This window comes from Hordeum vulgare, chromosome 4H (genome assembly GCF_904849725.1).
Source record: "Hordeum vulgare subsp. vulgare chromosome 4H, MorexV3_pseudomolecules_assembly, whole genome shotgun sequence".
Taxonomy (NCBI): Eukaryota; Viridiplantae; Streptophyta; class Magnoliopsida; order Poales; family Poaceae; genus Hordeum; species Hordeum vulgare.
The window spans coordinates 30,472,245-30,495,595 of record NC_058521.1 but is presented as its reverse complement, the minus strand read 5'-3'; positions in this window follow the sequence as shown (position 1 = coordinate 30,495,595).

The window sequence follows — 23,351 nt, the reverse complement described above, 5'->3', positions numbered from 1 at the left end:
ATCAAACAGTATGGATGAGTTACGGCCAACTGAAAATTTAAATCTACGCACGAAAGAGGCAGTGAGCATAGCATAATGTTCACATTTATCTGAGAGGAATTCTTCTAACCCGTCATTGCGGACAAGTGTATCAAACTGATCCTTGAAACCTGCTTCGATCATGAACTCATCGGAAGGCCACTCACATGGTTGTACCGGTGCGTCCCTTAGTTGAAAAGGTCCGGGCTCCCGAAAAGAAAGACGAGGACCCTTCTTACTTGAGGAACCACCATGAAACTTCCTCCTGAACATAATTTCCTTTTGCTGAAATTTTCGAAGTTCAAGAGAAAAGTGAATGAAGACCCAGCACACCTTGTAGCAACTACTCCTACTAGTGCCTAGAGACCGTATCACGCGCTAAAACTACTTGGGACCAGTAAAATCAACATTTCTAGCTCAAGAACAGGGTCACCAAGGTAGCAAGAATTCGCGAAGGATAAAGCACTAGAGCAAAAACTAATTGGACCAATGGAGGAGTCACTTACCAAGGAGTAATTTCCACAAAACGGTTCGGAGAATGGTGCTTTGAGCAAGGAGATCGAAAACCACAACAAAATGAGCAAGAACACGGGTTTGAGCTGTAAAACAATTTTTTCTGGAGGTGGAAGAAGAGGCTGGGAGCTGGAATGAGTGGAGGGGGTCCCTGTGGGCCCCACAAGCTTGCCCTCCGCCACCAGGGGGGTGGCGGTGGCAGGGCTTGTGGCCCACTGGTCTGGCCCCCAGGCCAGCTATCAGGCCCAGAAATTTTCAAAAATTCCGGAAAAAATCATACTGAATTTTCAGGACCATCGAAAAACTTTTATTTTCGAGGTATTTTTCTCCGGGACGCTAAAACAGAAAACAGGAAAAGCTAAACTAGTTCTATCATTTTTCTTCTAAGCAAAAGAAAATGAAAGCTTTAAAACAGAGGTATGTGACTCTTTGATTCATCCGTTTCATGGTCATCGAAAGAAATCCGTCAATGGGATTGATCAAGTCCTTATGACAAAACCTTCTCGAATCGCAAGAGAGAATGGAGAATTTTTGAATAGCCACTAAGTCACATCAATGGGGATATGTATCTCCCCAACAACCAATTCATACTTCATCTTGACATGAGGAATAGGGCATTCAAAGCTCCCAATGAGAATCGGTGAAGTCTTTTCGATAGCATTGATGCAATGTACTTGATATCGTTTCTTCGGAAAGTGCATTGTGTGCTCATTACCGTTGACATGGAAAGTGACATTGCCTTTGTTGCAATCTATAACAGCCCCTGCAGTATTTAAAAAGGGTCTTTCAAGGATGACAACCATGGCATCGTCCTCGGGAATATCCAAGATAACAAAGTCTGTTAAGATAGTGGTGCTAGCAACCACAACACGCACATCCTCGCAAATGCCGATAGGGAAAGCAGCTGATTTGTCGGCCATTTGCAGAGAAATTTCAGTTGGTGTCAACTTATCCAATTCAAGTCTACGATAAAGAGAGAGCGGCATAACACTAACACCGGCTCCAAGGTCACATAAGGCAGTTCTTACGTAGTTTCCTTTAATGGAGAAAGGTATAGTGGGAACTCCGGATCACCAAGTTTCTTAGGAGTTCCACCTTTGAAAGTGTAGTTGGCAAGCATGGTTGAGATCTCAAGATCTGGTATCTTCTTTTTATTAGTCACGATATCTTTCATGTACTTGGCATACGGAGACATCTTGAGCATATCAGTTAACCACATCTGTAGAAAGGTGGGTGTTATCATCTCAACGAAACGCTCAAAATCCTCATCATCCTTTTTCTTGGATGGCTTAGGAGGGAAGGGCATAGGTGTCTGAACCCATGGCTCCCTTTCTTTACCATGCTTCCTAGCAGTGAAGTCATTCTTGTCGTATCTCTTAGGTTGTGGGTTATCAGGATTAACCGTAGGTTCAATCTCCACATCCTCATCATTGCTAGGTTGAGCATTATTATGAACATCACTGTCCATATTGTTACCAGGTTCATGTTCATCACCAGATTGTGTTTCTGCATCAGACGCAGAAATATCATTAGGTTCTTCCGGTGTGACAGTATTTGGTGAACTGGCATGCAGGTTTCTATCATCCTTCTTCTTCTCCTTAGGATGACTAGGTGTATCAGCATTGACTCCTTGAGAATCTTGATCAATTCTCTTAGGATGACCTTCAGGATACAAAGGTTCCTGAGTCATTTTGCCTCCTCTAGTAATGACTCTGACAGAGTTGTCATTTAATTCATTGAGCAAGTCATTCTGATCTTTAAGTACTTGTTCTACCTGAGTAGTAATCATAGAGGCATGTTTGCTCAGAAGCTTCAGATCGTTGACATTTCTGTCTACACAAGCACTTAAATGGCTAAGCATATGAGTACTTTGTTCCAAATGTCTGCTAACATAATCATTGAAACTCTGTTGTTTGGCAACAAAGTTGTCAAATCCATCAAAGCATAGGCTAGCAGGTTTATCAAAAGGAATATCACTCTCATCAAACCTACGCAGAGAATTCACTTCCAGTACCTGTATCGGGTTATCGAGACCATGGATCTCTTCGATAGGTGGTAGATTTTTGACATCTTCAGATCTAATGCCTTTCTCTTGCATGGATTTCTTGGCTTCTTGCATATCTTCGGGACTGAGGAATAGAATACCTCTTTTCTTAGGAGTTGGCTTAGGAGGTGGTTCGGGAATAGTCCAAGCATTATCGTTCATCAAGATGTTATTCCGTAGAGTCTCAGCTTGTTCTACAGTTCGTTCCCTAAAAACACAACCAGCACAACTATCTAGGTGGTCTCTAGAGGCATCGGTAAGTCCGTTATAGAGGATATCAATTATCTCGTTCTTCTTAAGAGGGTGATCAGGCAAAGCATTTTGTAGCTGGACGAGCCTCCCCCAAGCTTGTGGAAGACTCTCTTCTTGGAGTTGAGCAAAGTTGTATATTTCCTGCAAGGCAGCTTGCTTCTTACGGACAGGGAAATATTTTTCACACAAGTAATAGACCATCTCCTGGGGACTACTCACACATCCAGGAGCAAGATATGTGAACCAGGCTTTAGCATCATCCTTTAGAGAGAAAGGAAACAGCTTAAGGATATAGTAGTGGCGGATCTTCTCCTCATTAGTGAAAAGGGTGGCTATATCGTGTAGTTTGGCAAGATGGGCTACGACCGTCTCAGACTCATAACCGTGAAAAGGATCAGATTCGACTAGAGAGATTATCTCAGGATCGACAGAGAATTCATAATCCTTATCGGTGATAAAGATAGGTGAAGTGGAAAACTTCGGCTCGTATTTCATCCTAGCTTTCAGAGATTTTTCCTTCCACTTGAGAAGTAATTTCTCAGCGTCATAGGCATCCTTACACGCAAGAAAATCCTCAGCTATCTCTCCCTCCATAACGTAACCCTCAGGTATATCAGGCAATTCATATCTAGGAGAGCTAGATCTAGCAGGAGGAAAAGCAGGTTCTATCTCAATAGTATCGGCAGTTTTAGAAGCATCACGAGCATTGGCAGTAACTCTAGCAACATGAGCATCAAGGAATACCCCTAGTGGAACATCAGGCAAAGTGGTATCTCTAGCAGTATCAAGCATAGCATCATCAGGAAAAATAGCATCTCTAGCATCATCAGGCAAAGCAGTATCAAGCATAGCATCTCTAGAAGTATCAAGCATAGCAGTATCAGGCATAGCATCAAGCATAGTATCATCAGGCATAGTATCAAGCATAGCATCTCTAGCAGTAGCATCATAAGCATCATCAAGCACAGGCAACACATCAAGATTTCTAGCAGGAGGTGATGTCACAAACATACTCATAACTAAAGGTGAATCAAGTGCAGAGCTAGATGGCAATTCCTTACCTCCCCTCGTAGTTGACGGCAAGACTTTGGTCTTCGGATCCTTCAGATTCTTCATAGTGATCAGCAGATATAAATCCCAAGTGACTCAGAGAATATAGCAATACCTCCCCGGCAATGGCGCCAGAAAAATGCTGATTGCAATCCCCGGCCACGGCGCAAGAAAAATGCTTGATGTCAACTGTTCTTCCCCTTGCAACGGCACCAGAAGAATGCTGCTAGCACTCTCCGGCAATCAAAACTAGAAGAATGTTGTTGACGGCCCACCAGCGCGTGGGATCGTAGCAGTTTTCGAGGGTAGAGTATTCGACCCAAATTTGTTGATTCGCCAAACAGTAGGTGAGAGAATACTCTCGAGTATTAGCAGCTGAATGGGTCAGATTCAACCACACCTGAAAGATTAGTATCTACAAGCAAAGTAGTAACAGCAAAGTAGCGAGTAACGACAGTGGCAAGGAACAACAGTAGTGACAGCAGTAGCAAGTAGCAAGCGACAGTAGTAGCAACAGTAGTAGCAGAGCAAGACAAGTAACATTAGCAGCGAAAGTAGTAACAAAAGCAGAGCAAGACAAGTAACAGCAGAAGTAGGACAAACTCGTAGGCAATGGGTCGGTGATTTGTTCGTATGATATTCATCATACAAAAGTTATAACACGGAGAGATATGTGGCTAGCTCCCGTTCGTCAATGTGATGTAGGCATGCATTCCGTGTGTCGTCATACGTGCTTTGGGAAAAGAACTTGCATGATATCTATTGTCCATCCCTCCCGTGGCAGCGGGGTCCAAAAGGAAACTACGGGATATTAAGGTTCTCCGTTTAATAAAGAACCAGACCAACGCATTAGCACTTGGAGAACACATGAACTCCTCAAACTATGGTCATCACCGGGAGTGGTTCCGGTTATTGTCACTCCGGGGTTGCCGGAGCATAACACATAATAGGTAACTACAACTTGCAAGATCAGATCTAAAACACACATATATTGGTGACAACATAATAATTTCAGATCTGATATCATGGCACTCGGGCCCTAGTGACAAGCATTAAGCATAGCAAAGTAGTAGGAACATCAATCTCACAACATAGTGGATACTAGGGATCAATCCCCATCAAAACTAACTCGATTACATGATAGATCTCATCCTACTCATCACCGCCGAGCGAGCCTACAAATAGATTACTCACGAACGACTAAGAGCTTCATGGAATTGGAGAGGGAAGAAGGTTGATGATGACGATGGCGATGATTTCCCCTTTGCGGAGCCCAAGACGGACTCTAGATCTGCCCTCTAGATGCAGAACAGGTGTTGGCGGCGCCTCCGTATCGCAAACGCAACGAAAACTTCTCTTTTTATTTTTTTCTGGGATGAAAGGGAACTTATAGACCTGAGATTGGGGGCGGCAGAGCCGTGTGGGCCCCAAAGCCTGCCCACCGACACCAGGGGGTGGTGGTGGAGCCAGGGCTTGTGGCCCACTGGCCCACCCCCTCAGGTGGAACTTGGCGCAGATATTTTTCATATTTTCCAAAACTGCTCCCCGTAAATTTTCACGATGTTTGGAGAACTTTGATTTCTGCACAAAAATAACACCAAGGCAATTCTGTTGAAAACAACGTCAGTCCAGGTTAGTTCCATTCAAATCATGCAAATTAGAGTCCAAAACAAGGGCAAAAGAGTTTGGAAAAGTAAATACGATGGAGACGTATCAGCTCTCAATCATGGAAACACGCATAGCTTTCAAAGTTTCATCCATGTTGATTTGGGAGGAGCACATCTAACTTTCAAAGCATCAACATCACCAGAAATCCTATCCACGCTCTTAGCCAAATCGTCAATTTTGAGTAGTTTTTCCTCTATGGACGCATTGAAAATCTTTTGACAGTTGATGAACTCTTTGATATTAATCTCTAGATTGGAGGGTAATCTATTTTAATTTCCATGAGTATTGTTGTAGGAGTTGCCAAAGTTATTAGAGGAGTTACTAGGAAAAGGCTTAGGAACATAGTTTCCTCTAAAGGCATTGCTGTTGCCAAAGTTATTCCTACCAACAAAATTAACGTCCAAGCTAGCGTTGCTACTCTCAATCAAAGAAGACAAAGGCATATCATTAGGATCCAAAGGAACACTTCTACTAGCAACCAAATTCATTAACTCATCCATCTCAGCACTCAACGAGTTAATTTCTTCTATAGCGTGTACCTTTTTACTAGTAGGTGACCTTTCAGTGTGCCACTGAGAGTAGTTTGTCATGATGTTGTCTAAGAGCTTTGTGGCTTCCCCTAACGTGATTTCCATGAATGTTCCACCTGAGGCGGAGTCCAAGATATTTCTAGAAGCAAAATTCAAGCCAGCGTAAAAGATTTGAATAATCATCCAAAGGCTCAAGCCATGAGCGGGACAATTTGTAATCATTAATTTCATTCTATCCCAAGCTTGTGCAACATGCTCATGATCAAGTTGCTTGAAATTCATGATATCATTACGGAGAGAGATGATCTTAGCCGGTGGAAAATACTTGGATATATAAGCATGTTTGCACGTATCCCAAGCATCGATACTATTTTTGGGCAAAGAAGAAAACCAAGTTTGTGCGCGATCTCGCAACGAGAAAGGAAAAGGCTTCAATTTAATCACGTCATTGTCCACATCTTTTTTCTTTTGCATATCGCAAATATCAATGAAAGTATTGAGATGGGATGCAACATCTTCACTAGGAAGGCCAGAGAATTTCTCTTTCATAACAAGATTCAGCAAAGCGGCATTGATTTCGTATGACTCCGCACTAGTGGCGGGAGCAACTAGATTACTAATAAAATCATTATTATTAGTATTCGAGAAGTCACAAAGTTTGGGATTTTCGTTCATGGTGACTTCAGCAAGCAAGCAAGCACACAAGCAAACAAAAAGAAGGCGAGAAAAAGGGCGAACGAAAAGGCGAACGAAAAAGGCGAACGAAAAAGGCAAATTGGTGAAGTGGGGGAGAGGAAAACAAGAGGCAAGTGGCAAACAAAGTAAATGCAAGAGATAAGTTTGCGACACTTACTTGGATGAGTTCTTGACTTTATCTTCCTCCCCGGCAACAACGCCAGAAATTCTTCTGCTATCCCATAGACAACAGCGCAGAAATTGGCACGTTGACAGAGGTTGGGCTTGCGTTGGTTCTTCCCTTGAAGAGGAAAGGGTGATGCAGCACAGGAGCAATAAGTATTTCCCTCAGTTTGAGAACCAAGGTATCAATCCAGAAGGAGGGTCTCGTCAAGTCCGGAGTACCTGCGCAAACACAAACAAGCTTGCACCCAACGCTTCAAAGGGGTTGTCAATCCCTTCAAGATTGTTTGCAAAGTGAGATCTGAAGGCGGAAAGTGCAACGAGTAAAAAGTGTAAGGCTGAAAATATGGTGTGGAGTAGACCCTGGGGGCCATAGTGTTCACTAGAGGCTTCTCTCGAAATAGCAAGTATTACGGTGGGTGAACAAATTACTGTCGAGCAATTGATAGAACCGCGCAAAGTCATGACGATATCTAAGGCAATGATCATACATATAAGCATCACGTCCGAGACAAGTAGACCGATACTTTCTGCATCTACTACTATTACTCCACACATCGACCGCTATCCAGCATGCATCTAATGTATTGAGTTCATGATGAACAGAGTAACGCTTTAAGCAAGATGACATGGTGTAGAGGGATAATCTCAAACCAATGATGAAAACCCCATCTTTTTACCCTTGATGGCAACAACATGATGCATGCCTCGCTACCCCTTCTGTCACTAGGTGAGGTCACCGCACGGTATGAACCCAAAACCAAGCACTTCTCCCATTGCAAGAATCATAGATCTAGTTGGCCAGACAAAACCCATAACTCCAAGAGAATGACAAGGATATGAAATCATGCGTAAGAGAGATCGGAAGAAACTCAAATAAGATTCATAGATAATCTGATCATAAATCCACAATTCATCGGATCTCGACAAACACACCGCAAAAGAAGATTACATCGGATAGATCTCCATGAAGATCATGGAGAACTTTGTATTGAAGATCCAAGAGAGAGAAGAAGCCATCTAGTTACTAGCTATGGACCCGTAGGTCTATGGTGAACTACTCACGCATCATCGGAGAGGTCATGGTGTTGATGAAGAAGCCCTCCATGTTGGAATCCCCCCTCTGGCAGGGCACCAGGACGTGCCCCAGATGGGATCTTGCGGAGACAGAAGCTTGTGGCGGCGGAAAAGCGATTGTGATGATCTCCTTATTTTTTCTGAAATTTTTGGGATTATATAGGCAAAAGATCTAGGTTAGGGGACCTCCAGGGGGCCCACAAGCCTGGATGGCGCGCCCCCTGGCCGCGGGGTGGGGGCTTGTGGGGCCCCTGGGGCTCTTCTGGCTTGGCTCCCAAGTTCTCTTATCTTCTTCCGTTCCAAAAAAAAATCTTTTCAGGGATTTTCTTCCGTTTGGACTCCGTTTCAAAATCTCCTCTGAAAGGGGTCAAAAACATGGAAAAAACAGGAACTAGCACTTGGCACTGAGTTAATAAGTTATTCCCAAAAAATATATAAAAGGCATACAATACATCCAAAGTTTGACAAGATAATAGCATGAAACTATCAAAAATTATAGATACGTTGGAGACATATCAGTGGACCACGCACATGTAACAACGCCCACCAGCGACGACCGCGTTGCCGCTGCTAAGTGTCCCATGCATCAGTGATACGTCTGTTGGAAATATGCCCTAGAGGCAATAATAAAATAGTTACTATTATATTTCCTGTTTCAAGATAATCGTTTATTATCCATGCTAGAATTGTATTGAATGGAAACACAAATACATGTGTGGATACATAGACAAAACACTGACCCTTGTAAGCTTCTAGTTGACTAGCTCGTTTATCAAATATGGTTAAGGTTTCCTAGCCATAGACAAGTGTTGTCACTTGATAACGGGACCACATCATTAGGAGAATGATGTGATGGACAAGACCCAACCTATGAATGTAGCATGTGATTGTGTTATTTTTTTGCCACTGTTTTCTACATGTCAAGTATACAATCCTATGACCATGAGATCATGTAACTCACTAGCACGGAGGAATTCCTTGTGTGTATCAAACGTCGCGACGTAACTGGGTGACTATAAAGGTGCTCTACAGGTATCTCCGAAGGTGTCTGTTAAGTTAGCATGGATCAAGACTAGGATTTGTCACTCCGTATGATGGAGAGGTATCTCGGGGACCAGTCGGTAATACAACATCAAAAACAAACCTTGCAAGCAATGTGACAAAAGAGTTAGTCACGGGATTTTGTATTACGGAACGAGTAAAGAGACTTACCCGTAACGAGATTGAAATAGGTATAGAGATACTGACGATCGGATCTTGGGTAAGTAACATACCAAAGGACAAAGGGAATGTTATACGTGATTAACTGAATCCTTGACATAGAGATTCAACCAATAAATATCTTCATGCAATATGTAGTATCCAATATGGACATCCAAGTCCCGCTATTGGATATTGACTGGAGAGTGTCTCGGTCATGTCTACATAGTTCTCGAACCCACAGGGTCTGCACACTTACGGTTCAGTGACGTTTCAATATAGTTGAATTATTGATGTTGGTAACAGAATGATGTTTGGAGTCCCGGATGAGATCCCAGACGCCACGAGGGTTTACGAAATGGTCCGGAGACGAAGATTGATATACAGGAAGTAGCCATTTGTCTTCCGGAAGGTTTTCGCGCATTACAGGTAAAGTACGGGGAGTGACGAATGGGTTCTGGAGTTCCACCGGGAGGGGCCACCCACCCGGGAGAGAACCAAAGAGGCCCAATAGTGGCGCACCAGCCCCTGGTGGGCTGGTGGCCAGCCTAAGAAGGCCTATTCGGCCAAAATAGGATAAATGAAAGGAGAGGTGGGCCAAACCGAATTGGGGAAGGGACTCCTCCTTCCATTTTGTATTGGAGGAGGACTCCTCCTCCTCTCTTGTGCCGGCCAAACCCTAGGGCCTTGTCCCTAGGGCACCACCCCTCCCTCTCACCTATATATAATGGAGGTGAGAGAGGCTTTTGGCACCTCAAGCCAAGGCGCAACCCTCTCTCCCTCGACCACTTCGCGACACCCCGTAGCTAGTTCGGTATGGTACGACGAAGGCCTGCCGGAGTATCTCCACCACCATCACCACCACACCGCCGTCCTGCCGGAGAATTCAGCTACCTCTTCGTCTCTCTTGCTAGCTCAAGAAAGTGGAGATTGTCATCGAGCTGCACGTGTGCTGAACGCGGAGGTGCCATCCGTTCGGCGCTAGATCGGGATGGAGTTCGTGGGACGGGTTGCGATTTGGATTGCAAAGATGTTTGACTACATCAACCGCGTTTCTTAACGTTTCCCGCTTAGCGATCTACATGGGTATGTGGATCCGATCTCCCATCTAGTAGATGATCATCACCATGGATAGGTCTTGCGTGTGCGTAGGAAATTTTTGTTTCCCATGCAACGTTCCCGATGAGTGGTATCAGAGCTAGGTTTATGCATAGATGATATCTCGAGTAGAACATAAAGGAGTTTATGGGTGTTGATGTTCAATTTGCTGCCCTCCTTAGTCTTTGCTTGATTTGGTGGTATTGTTGGATGAAGCGGCCTGGACCAACATTACTCGTATGCTTACGAGAGACCAGTTTCGTCGAGTGACAAGCAACTTGTCGCATAAATATGACTGGTGGGGTCTGTTTCTCCAACTTTAGTTGGATCGGATTTAACCAAGGCGGTCCTTAGAGAAGGTTAAATAGCAACTTGCATATCACCGTTGTGGTTTTGCGTAAGTAAGATGTGATGATACTAGATATCCATAGCAGCCACGTAAAATTTGCAACAACAAATTATAGGACGTCTAACTTGTTTTTGCAGGGTATGTTGTGATGTGATATGGCCAAAGACATGATATGATATATTTGATGTATGAGATGATCATGTTGTAATAGTTAAATATCGACTTGCACGTCGATGCTACGAAAACCGACATGAGCCATAGGGTTGTCTTTAATTATTTTGCACTTGGTGATGCTTTGGTTTATCACTACTCAGTAGCTTTAGTAGTAGCAGCATAGTTAGCGCGACGACCTCGATGGCAGCACAATGATGGAGATCATGGTGTGGTGCCGGTGACGATGGAGATCATGCTGGTGCTTTGGTGATGGAGATCGAGAAGCGCAAGTTCATGGCCATATCATGTCACTTATGATTTGCATGTGATGTTAATCCTTTTATGCAGCTTATTGTGCTTAGGACGACGGTAGCATTATAAGGTAATCTCTCACTAAAATTTCAAGATAAAATTGTGTTCTCCCCGAGTATGCACCGTTGCGACAGTTCGTCGTTTCGAGACACCACATGATAATCGGGTGTGATAGACTCTACGTTCACATACAACGGGTGCAAAATGGTTGCACACGCTGAACACTCTGGTTAAACTTGACGAGCCTAGCATGTACACACATAGCCTTGGATCACAAGAGACCGAAAGGTCGAACATGAATCATATAGTGGATATGATCAACATGGAGATGTTCACCATTGAAGGTAACTCAACTCACGTGATGATCGAACTTGAGTTAGTGAATTTGGATCATGTGACACTCGAATGACTAGAGGGATGTCAATTTGAGTGTGAGTTTATTAGTAATATGATTAACTAAAGTCAATTATCTTGAACTTATTATAAATAATTTTTGCAAAATTTTATGTTGTAGATCAATGCTTCGCGTAGTGGCAACCCTGTATTTTAATGCGTTCGTAGAGAAACCTAAGCTGAAAGATGATGGGAGCAACTTTGTTGAGTGGGCCCGTAATCTGAGGCTTATCCTCACAACTGCCCAAAATCAATATGTCCTCGATGCACCGCTAGGTGGTGAACCACCCCAACTGGCGTTGCCAGAAGTAATGAACGTCTCGCAGACACGCAAGGATGACTACTCATTAGTTCAATGTGCAGTTTTGTATGGCTTAGAACCAGGACTTCAAATACGTTTTGAACATCATGGACCGTATGAGATGTTCCATAAGTTGAAGTTTACCTTTGAGAAGAATGCCCGGATCAAGAGGCATGAGACCTCCGATAAATTCTATGCTTGCAAAATGGAGGAGAACGGGTCTGTCATTGAACATGTGCTCAGAATGTCTGGGTACTCTAACCGTTTGGGTGAGCTCGGAATTGCTCTCCTGCCAGAGGCTATCACTGAGAGAGGTTTTCAATCACTGCCACCTAGCCATAAAGGCTTTGTGTTGAACTACAACATGCAAGGGATGAATAAGTCACTCGCCGAGCAGTTTGCGAATCTGAAAGTCGGTGAGTCAGAAATCCAGAAAGAACATCAATTGTGGATGGTCAATAAGACCATCAGTTTCAAGAAAAACGACAAGGGAAAGATGGGTAACTCCAAGAAGAGTGGAAAAGCTATTGCCCCTCTGACGAATAAACCAAGTCTAGACCCAAGCCGGAGACTGAGTGTTCTCATTGCAAGGGGACTCGTCACTGGAAGCGGAACTGCCCCAAGTATTTGGCCGATAAGAAGGCGTCCAACGCCAAACAAGGTATATTTGATATACATGTTATTGATGTGTACCTCACCAACTCTCGTAATAGTGCCTGGGTATTTGATACCGGTTATGTTGCTCACATTTGCAACTCAAAACAGGAACTGCGGAATAAACGATGGCTCGTGAAGGACGAAGTGCGATGCGTGTGGGAAATGGTTCCAAGGTTGAAGCGATCGCTGTCAGCACGCTCTCACTTCAATTACCATCGGGATTAGTGATGAACCTAAATAAGTGTTATTTAGTGCCTGCGTTAAGCATGAACATTATATCTGGATCTTGTTTATTGCGAGATGGTTACTTATTTCAGTCAGAGAATAATGGTTCTTCTAGTTATATGAGTAATATATTTTATGGTCATGCACCCAATGTGAGGGGTTTGTTCATGTTGAATCTCGATAGTGAGGACACTCATATCCATAACAATGAGGCCAAAAGATGTAGAGTTAATAATGATAGCGCCACTTTCTTATGGCACTGCCGCTTAGGTCATATTGGTATAAAACACATGAAGAAACTCCATGCTGATGGACTTTCGAAGTCACTTGATTTCAAATCACTTGACACATGTGAACCATGCCTCATGGGCAAGATGACTAAGACTCCGTTCTCCGGAACAATGGAGCATGCAAATGACTTGTTGGAGATCATACATACTGATGTGTGCGGACCGATTAGCATAGAGGCACGCGATGGATATCATCATTTTCTCACCTTCACTAATGATTTGAGTAGATATGGTTATATTTACTTGATGAAGCACAAGTCTGAAACGTTTGAAAAGTTCAAGCAATTTCAGAGTGAAGTTGAAAATCATCGTAACAAGAAGATCAAATTCGTACGATCTGATCGAGGAGGAGAGTATCCGAGTTACGAGTTTGGTGCTCACTTAAGACAATATGGAATTGTTTCATAGCTGACACCGCCTGGAACACCATAGCATAATGGTGTGTCCGAATGTCGTAATTGTACTTTATTAGATATGGTGCGTTCTATGATGTCTCTTACGAATTTGTCGTTATCATTTTGGGGCTATGCATTGGAGAAAGTTGCATTCACTTTAAATAGGGCACCATCAAAATCCGTTGAGACGACACCATATGAACTGTGCTATGCCAAGAAGCTAAAGTTGTCATTTCTTAAAGTTTGGGGATGTGATGCTTATGTCAAAAAATTTCAGCCTAAAAATTTGGAACCCAGAGCGGAAAAAGTGCGTCTTCATAGGATACCCAAAAGAGATAGTTGGGTACACCTTCTATCTCAGATCCGAAGGCAAAGTGTTTGTCGCTAAAAACAGAGCATTTTTTGAGAAAGAGTTTATCTCGAAAGAATTGAGTGGGAGGAAGATAGAACTTGATGAGGTTGTAGAACCTTTGCTTCAACTAGATGGTGGCGTAGGACAGAAAGAAGTTTCTGTCGAAGCTACACTAGTATAAGAGGAAGCTAATGATGATGATCATGAAACTTCAGATTTCTATATGACATCGTAGGTTGACAAGGGCACGTACTGCTCTTGAGTGGTACGGGAATCCTGTCTTATCAATCATGTCATTGGACAACAATGAATCTACGAGCTACGGACAAGCAATGGTGGGCCCAGATTCCAACAAATGGTTAGAGGCCATGAAATCCGAGATAGGATCTTTGTATGAAAACAAAGTATGGACTTTGGAAGTATTACCTGAAGGGTGAAAGGCCATTCAGAACAAATGGATCTTTAAGAAGACGAACGCGGACGGTAATGTGACCGTCTATAAAGCTCGACTTGTGGCAAAGGGTTTTTCACAAGTTCAAGGAGTTGACTATGATGAGACTTTCTCACCCTTAGCAATGCTTAAGTCTGTTAGAATCATGTTAGCAATAGATGCATTTTTCGATTACGAAATTTGGCAGATGGAGGTCAAAGCAACGTTCCTTAACAGGTTTCTTAAGGAAGAGTCATATATGATGCAACCGGAATGTTTTTTCGATCTAGAGAATGCTGACAAAGTATGCAAACTCCAACGATCCATTTATGGACTGGTGCAAGCATCTCGAGTTGGAATCAGCGCTTTGATGAGGTGATAAAGGCATTTGGGTTTATACAAGTTTTTGGAGAAGCTTGTATTTACAAGAAAGCGAGTGGGAGCTCCATAGTGTTTCTAATATTATATGTGGATGACATATTGCTGATTGGAAACAATATATAACTTTTGGGAAGCGTAAAGGATTACTTGAATAAAAGTGTTTCAATGAAGGACCTGGGAGAAGCTGTGAAGGACCTGAGAGAAGCTGCTTACATATTAGGCATCAAGATCTATAGAGATAGATCAAGGCGCCTGATAGGACTTTGACAAAGCACATACCTTGATAATATAGTGAAGAAGTTCAAAATGGAACAATCCAAGAAAGGGTTCTTGCTTGTGTTACAAGATATAAAGTTGAGTAAGACTCAATGCCAAGTGACTTCAGAAGATAGAGAAAAGATGATTGTCGTCCCCTATGCTTCAGCCATAGGGTTTATCATGTATGCAATGCTGTGCACAAGACCTGATGTTAGCCTTGCCATAAGTATGGCGGGAAGGTTTCAAAGTAATCCAGGAATGGATTACTAGACAGCGGTCAAGAATATTCTGAAGTACCTGAAAAGGACTAAGGAAATGTTTCTTATTTATGAAGGTGACAAAGAGCTCGCCGTAACGGGTTACATTCATGCAAGATTCGACACTGATCCAGATGACACTAAGTCACAAACCATATATGTATTTATTCTTAATGGGGTGCGGTAAGCTGGTGTCGTCCCAAGCAGAGCATCGTAGCATATTCTACATGTGAAGCTGAGTACATAGCTGCCTCAGAGGTGGCTAAAGAGAGTGTCTCGATGAAGCAGTTCATGAGAGATCTTGGAGTTGCGCCAATTGCAGCGGATCCAATAAATCTGTTCTGTGACAACACTCGTGCCATTCCTCTAGCCAAGGAACCAAGGTTTCACAAGAGGACCACACACATAAAGCGACGCTTCAATGCCATCCGCGATTACATCAAGGAGGAGGGCATAAATATTTGCAAAGTGCACACGGATCTGAATGTTGCAAACCCATTGACTAAACCTCTTCCACGAGCAAAACATGATCAACACCAGAACTGTATGGGTGTTAGATTCATTACATTATTAACCACATAGTGATGTGAAGCTAGATTATTGACTCTAGTGCAAGTGGGACACTGTTGGAAATATGACCTAGAGGCAACAATAAAAAAATTATTATTATATTTCCTTTTTCAAGATAATCGTTTATTATCCATGCTAGAATTGTATTGTATGGAAACACAAATATATGTGTGGATACATAGACAAAACAATGTCCCTTGTAAGCCTCTAGTTGACTAGCTCGATGATCAAAGATGGTTAAGGTTTCCTAGCCATAGACAAGTGTTGTCACTTGATAACGGGATCACATCATTAGGAGAATGATGTGATGGACAAGACCCAAACTATGAACGTAGCATGTGATCGGGGTTATTTTATTGCTGTTGTTTTCTGCATGTGAAGTATATATTCCTATGACCATGAGATCATGTATCTCACTGATGCCAGAGGAATGCCTAGTGTGTATGAAACGTCGCAACATAACTGGGTGACTATAAAGGTGCCCTACAGGTGTCTCTGAAGGTGTCCGTTTTGTTAGTATGGATCAAGACTGGGATTTGTCACTCTGTATGACGGAGAGGTATCTCGGGCCCACTCGGTAATATAACATCACAAACAATCCTTACAAGCAATGTGAATAAAGAGTTAGTCATGGGATTTTGTATTAAGGAGCGAGTAAAGAGACTTACTGGTAACGAGATTGAAATAGGTATAGAGATACTGACGATCGAATCTTGGGTAAGTAACATACCGAAGGACAAATGGAATGTTATACGGGATTAACTGAATCTTTGACATAGAGATTCAACCAATAAAGATCTTCATGGAATATGTAGGATCCAATATGGACATCTAGGTCCCGCTATTGGATATTGACTGGAGAGTGTCTCGGTCATGTCTAAATAGTTCTCGAACCCGCACGGTCTGCACACTTAAGGTTCAGTGATGTTTCAATATAGTTGAATTATTGATGTTGGTAACAGAATGTTGTTTGGAGTCTCGGATGAGATCCCAAATGTCACGAGGGTTTACGGAATGGTCCGGAGACGAAGATTGATATATATAGGAAGTAGCCATTTGGCTTCCGGAAGGCTTTCACGCATTACCAGTAAAGTACCGGGAGTGACGAATGGGTTCCGAAGTTCCATCGGGAGGGACCACCCACTCGGGAGAGAACCAAAGAGGACCAAGGGTGGCGCACCAGCCCAAGGAGGCCTATTCGGACAAAATAGGAGAAAGGAAAGGAGAGGTGGGCCAAACCGAATGGGGGAAGGGACTCCTCCTTCCAATTTGTATTGGATGACTCCTCCTCATCTCTTTCACCGGTCGAACCCTAGGGCGCCACCCTCCCTCCCACCTATATATAGTGGAGGTGAGAGAGGCTTTGGGCACATCAAGCCAAGGCACAACCCTCTCCCCCTCCATCACTTCATGACACCCCGTAGCTAGTTTGGTACAGTACGACAAAGCCTTGTCGGAGTAGCTCAATCACCATCACCACCACGCCGTCGTGTTGCCAGGGAATTCAGCTACCGCTTCGTCTCTCTTGCTAGATCGAGAAGGCGGAGATCGTCATCGACCTGCACGTGTGCTGAACGCGGAGGTGCCGTCCGTTCGGCGCTAGATCGGGACGGAGTTCGTGGGACGGCTTGCAATTTGTATTGCAAAGACGTTCGACTACATCAACTGCATTTCTTAGCGCTTCCCTCTTAGCAATCTACAAGGGTATGTGGATCCGATCTCCCCTCTCATAGATGATCACCACCATGTATAGGTCTTGCGTGTGCCTAGGAAATTTTTGATTCCCATGCAACGTTCCCCATCAACGTCTTCAACCTATCTATAACTTTTGATTTTTTTCCATGATATTATATTGTCATTCTAGGATGCTTTTTAGGCATTTACTTGCCAATTTATATTATTTTCTAGCACTAACCTATTAACTCAGTGCCAAGTGCCAATTGTTTTTTTCTGCATGTTTTTTGGTTTTCAGGAGTATTGTACCAAACTAAGTCCAAATACCCCAAAACTTTTCAATGTTTTTTTGGACAAAATAAGGACCTAAAAGCTTCATAAGGACATCGGAGGCCCCACGTGGTGGCGCCAAGCCAACATGGCGTGTCCAGGGGGATGGCCACACCCAAATGGCTTGGGCCACCTCCCTTCTCCTCTGGTACTCCTCTCTATCCTATAAATTCACAAATATCCTAAAAACCCTAAGGCCTTGTTTGGCATGGAGGGATTCAAGAGGTTTCGAGAGGAAAATCCTCAGGAGGGCCAGAAACCCCACAGAACCTCGGGCGCCCATTTGGTAAGAGGGGTTTGCTTAGCCAAATTCCCTCCGTTCCCCTTCAATCCATTCCTCTTAATGTGTTTCAGGATCCTCCTCGAGGGACTGGTGGAAGCAAAGCCTCGAGGATTTGAGAGGATTGGGTGGAAGGAAGGGATTCACCAAATCCCCTCAAATCCCCTCGTCCTCAAACCTCCCCAATCCACTTCTACCAAACAAAGCCGAAGGGGCCTCCCGAAACACTTGTTCCCCCACCACAAGTCTTTGTTTTGATGTGTTCCTATTTGGAGCCCTGTTCCGGTGCCCATTCGGAGGGGGGGTCAATCATGGAGGACCTTTACATCAACCTTGCTGCTCCCTTGGTGATGTGTGAGTAGTTGACCACAAACATACGGGTATGTAGTTAGTACCTAGATGGCTATCTCTCTCTATGTTCTTAATTGCCTTCATCACCGTGATTCTTGCGGTGATCTATCTTATGTAATCACTTTGTGCGATTCATTTGTTGGAATCCCATGAATTGTGGGTTTATGCTCATATTATTCATGAAATATATTTGATTTTTCTCTGAATTCTTATATGTATGATTGTGATAGCTTCATAATTGTCTCTGGTGTATTGATTTGGTTTGACCAATAGATTGATATGTCTTCAGTGAGAGGGGTACGTTGTAGTGGGTTCAATCTTGCGGTGCTCAATCCCAAAGACAGAAAGGGACATGACACGTATTGTTTTTTTGCCATTAAGGGTACAAATATGGGGTTGAATTATATTATTTGGATTTATTTTGTGTACGTCATGTCATTGTTATCCAAGCGTTTCCCTATTGCACTTAATACTCTAGATGCATGTTGGATAGCGGTCGATGGGTGGAGTAATAGTAGTATATGCACGCAGGAGTCTGTCTACTTTCTTACAGACGTGATTACAATATGTAAAGATCATTTCCATGGAGAAATATTGCATAACTATGCGCTTTTCTATCAATTGCCCAACATTAATTTGTTTACCCACTATATGCTTTCTACGAGAGAGATGCCTCTAGCGAAAATATGTCCCCCGAGTCTATTCACAAATATATTCACAAGAATACTAAATACCTCCCTACCTTTCATTATTTTTATTTAATTTTTATATTTAATATATTTCAACTATCTATCTATCACTACTTATCACTTGAAAGTAACGAGTTCAAGGGGATTGACAACCACTACAAGAAATATGCTCGTTTATGACAAAAAATAATGACAGTGGTTGAATTGGTCATAGATCTATGACTAATATTTACAAAAAGGTCATGAGGTGTCTAAGAGGGTCCAAACCCAAGAAAAGTTGACCATCTCTATCAAGAAGGTCATAATCCTATTGCACAAAATTGTCACTGGATGTGTAGCTCTATTTATGCCCGCATTGTAGGTCCTCCTTGACAAAATTTAAAAGTTCATAGGCTTAAATAGAAGTGACTCGGGAGACAACTCGATAATTTTGCCTACGTGTCTTGTATAGGTGTCGACAAGGCCACAAAGTATAAGTACGTTGATAGGTAAGAATTTATGATTTCTTGATTGCCCTCAATATTTTGGGAGTCTTTCCTACCCAAATCATTGCCTCATGAAAAAATTTAGCTTTATTTGCCAATTAAATCGTCCTCAGCAAAATTCCAACGATTCTGTTTAGCTAGAAGCTTTGTGAAGGAATTACTAGCTAGGCATCTCCTAATGAGCTGCATTTTTGCCACATATTCTATATGCCCAAATCATAGCTCTCCAAAAAAATTGGTCCCCATCTAACAATCCATCTAATCTCACAACCCAATCTTTGTTTCTCGTAATATTTTTCGTTTGTGAAGCAACTATATTTTATATTTCTTTTATAATTGCTGAAAAATTACCAGGACATGACACTACCCATAAAATCTCCCTCCACCAAATTTTAGCTCATTTTAATGTATCCTATTTCCCTCAATATTTTCCCGATTTTTAGTTCAATGGAGAGCATTGTGAAGAAAGTACTATCTAGGGTTAGCTAAATGATATTTGATTTTTTTGAAATCTTTTATATGCTCAATCAACAACTCTCCACAAAATTTGACCTTTATCTAACAAATCATGTGAGCTCATCATACAATCTTTTATTCAGGTCATATTTTCAGTTTGTGTAGCAACTATATTTCGTATTTCTTAATTATTGCTCAAACTTTACTAGGGGATGTTTCTACATATATAACTTACCTCTACGAAATTTGAGCTCATTTTATTCAGCCAATTACTCTCAATAAATTTTTCAAGTTTCTGTCCAAAGAAGAGCATTGTGAAGTAAGTACCACTTTTGGCATGTCCAAATGGTATCCAATTTTTACACTACTTTCCTATGCCCAAATGACTATCCTCCACCAAATTTCAGCTCAGACCATTAATTCATTTGAGCCCAGCTTCAACATCCATATTTATGTCCAGTGTGGTACTTTGCAAAGCAAGTGCCACCTACGCTCCTCCATTTGAGTTGAAAGTTTGCCAAGACAGTATACTTAGTATATGATCTTCCTCAGCCGAAATCAGGCCCATTGTCCATGTGCATTTCCGTCGCCACTAATCAGACACTTGGCTGCTAATTCATTTTCGAGCTTAGTTCAATCTCTTCTTCAGATTCTCCTGTTGTATTATTCTTCCTAACACCTACCGAGGGAGTGATCAACCCACTAGACATGCCTAGGCCACCCAGAACGCGTGGCAATGCCATGGTCACGCGGAGATCACGCGACTCGCATGTCAATTTACGCGCTCTAGAGTTGTGTTCCTCGACCACCGTCCAAACCTCGATGTATCGCCATCAAACCATGTATATCTGATTAAATAGATACTTATGTACATAGAAATGATTTTTAGAAAAAATAAAGAGCAAACTATAAGGACAACTACAGTTCAAATCTCACCCGCTTCGAGCTGAATCGGCGGAAATTTGTCTTTTTGAAAAGAGGTGGATCAAAGATTTTAACACCCAACTATTTTGTCAACTCGACATGAAATATGACCTAGTATTTTAGAAAATTTATTTGTTATAATTTTCCAACAAATATATGGTAGGTCCTTCACAAAGAAACTCATTTTGGACACAAAAAATGGAAAAATGAATTTTACGTCCAAAGAAAATGAAAACTCACTTTAGCAACATTGTTTGGAATTGCAATATGCACCTTTGCGCACAATATTAGGTCATTTGAGCAAACTATGCCATGAATATGGGCATAAGATTGATCATTTGGCTTGAAAGTCATGAATCTTCACACATGATAGCTCATTTCAAAGAATACTTTTTAGAAATAATTGCCGTATTACAACTTAATTATTTTTCCTAGTAACTTGGTCACATATAATGACACAATGCGAAGGTTTTCCATTTTGTTTTATTTTGTTTGAATTTTTCATGCCCATTTCCAAATGTTGTCAAAACGACGGGCAGGGCCATTCCTAGCTAGTGGTTGAATCTTGGAAAACTTTTGATGTTTCTATGATTAAATATGTACTTTTGTAGCTATATATGTTTTTTTCAAAAATTCATGAGAAAACGATAAGGCAGATGCAGTTCAAATTTGACCCGTTTCCACCTAAATCGGCGGAAATTTGTCTTTTTCACAAGAGGTGGATCAAGGATTTTAACACCCAACCTTCTTGTCATCTAGACATGAAATATGACCTAGTATTTTAGCAAAATTATTTGGTACAATTTTCCAACAAATATATGGTAGGTCCTTCACAAAAAAACTCATTTTGGGCACTAAAAATGGAAAAATGAATTTTACTTCCAAAGAAAATGAAAACTCACTCTAGCAACATTGTTTGCCGTTGCAAGATGCACCTTTGTGCACAATATTAGGTCATTTGAGCAAACTATGCCATGAATATGGCCATAAGATTGATCATTTTGCTTGAAAGTCATGAATCTTCACACATGATAGCTCATTTCTAAGAACACTTTTTAAAAATAATTGCCATATTACAAGTTAATTATTTTTCCTAGTAACTTGACCACATATAATGACACAATGCGAAGGTTTTCCTTTTTTTGAATTTTTCATGCCTATTTCAAAATGTGGTCAAAACGACGAGCATGACCGTTCCTAGATAGTGGTTGAATATTGGAAAACTTTTGGTGTTTCTGTGATTAAGTAGGTACTTTTGTACCTAGAAATGAGTTTTGCAAAAAATTATGAGCAAACTATAAAGGAGGTGTAGTTCAAATTTGACCCGCTTCCAACTAAATGGACGAAAATTTGTCTTTTTGACGGAAGGTGGATCAAAGATTTTAACACCCAACCATTTTTTCAATTGGACATAAAATATGATCTAGTATTTTATAAAATTGATTTGGTACAATTTTACAACAAATATATGGTAGATCCTTCACAAAAAAACTCATTTTGGGCACTCAAAAAATGGAAAATGAATTTTATGTCCCAAAAATTCCAAACAATAATTGAATAATAAGTATTTACACCCATATCACTAGTGACAAAAGGAGTGCCGAACGAAACGAAATTTCCCCTAATGGACATGACCATCTCTATTTTTGGAGTAACAAAAGGAAAAGCCCCGAATGTGAATAAAAGTGATATTTTTAGGAAGGCAATGACTCGTAAATATATGCAAAAAAATGAATAAAATATGCGAAAATAATTTGTAGTCTAATAAATATAATATGCAACTACACACAACCACATGGGTACAAATTCTCCTAAACCCAATATATATCTGGACTTCATCTGGCCCAATAGGCTCAATAGCTTATAAACTCCCTCCCCCAAACAAACCTAACCCTAACGCCAGCCTTGTCCCCTACCCTCTCTATTTGTCCTGCCGTCAGCCTCCACCTCTCCCTTCCCCTCGCTCACCAGATCGATCCTCTCGGCGCTCCTCACTTTGTCGGCCACCACTCACCAGCGAGCTGGTCGCTTCTCCTGCTCGGTACGACATGCCCCGACGTCGACGCGTACGGCCATGGCGTGGACGGATCTAGGTGTAGCGCTCGGAACGGAAGCCGTTGCGTTGGTGCGGATGACCATGGCGACGGCTGATATGGTAATACTGCCTCCTCTCTACGCCGTCATTCATAGCTCGCCCTGAAGGAGTGCGCACCTCACCGTTTTTTTCGCGCAGAGGCACAAACAACCCACGCTCGCGTCGCCGCCGGTTCCTGCTTCGATCCACCAATGTAATCCCACCTTCCCCATCCGCCCAATCCTGAATCCTCTCCCGTGATCTCATCTTGTTTCATTCCCGCGACCCGCACTTCTTCCAAGGAGCCTTCGCATCTCGAAATGAGGAGCAGATCAATGGAGGTGCTGCGGTCCAAGCTGGTGCAGCTGTAGGCCAAGGACTGCAAGGCGACGAAGTTTGCAACCAGGCACGGGTGCCCCTACCATAAGAACAAGCAGTTCGTCATGCATCCGCCCAA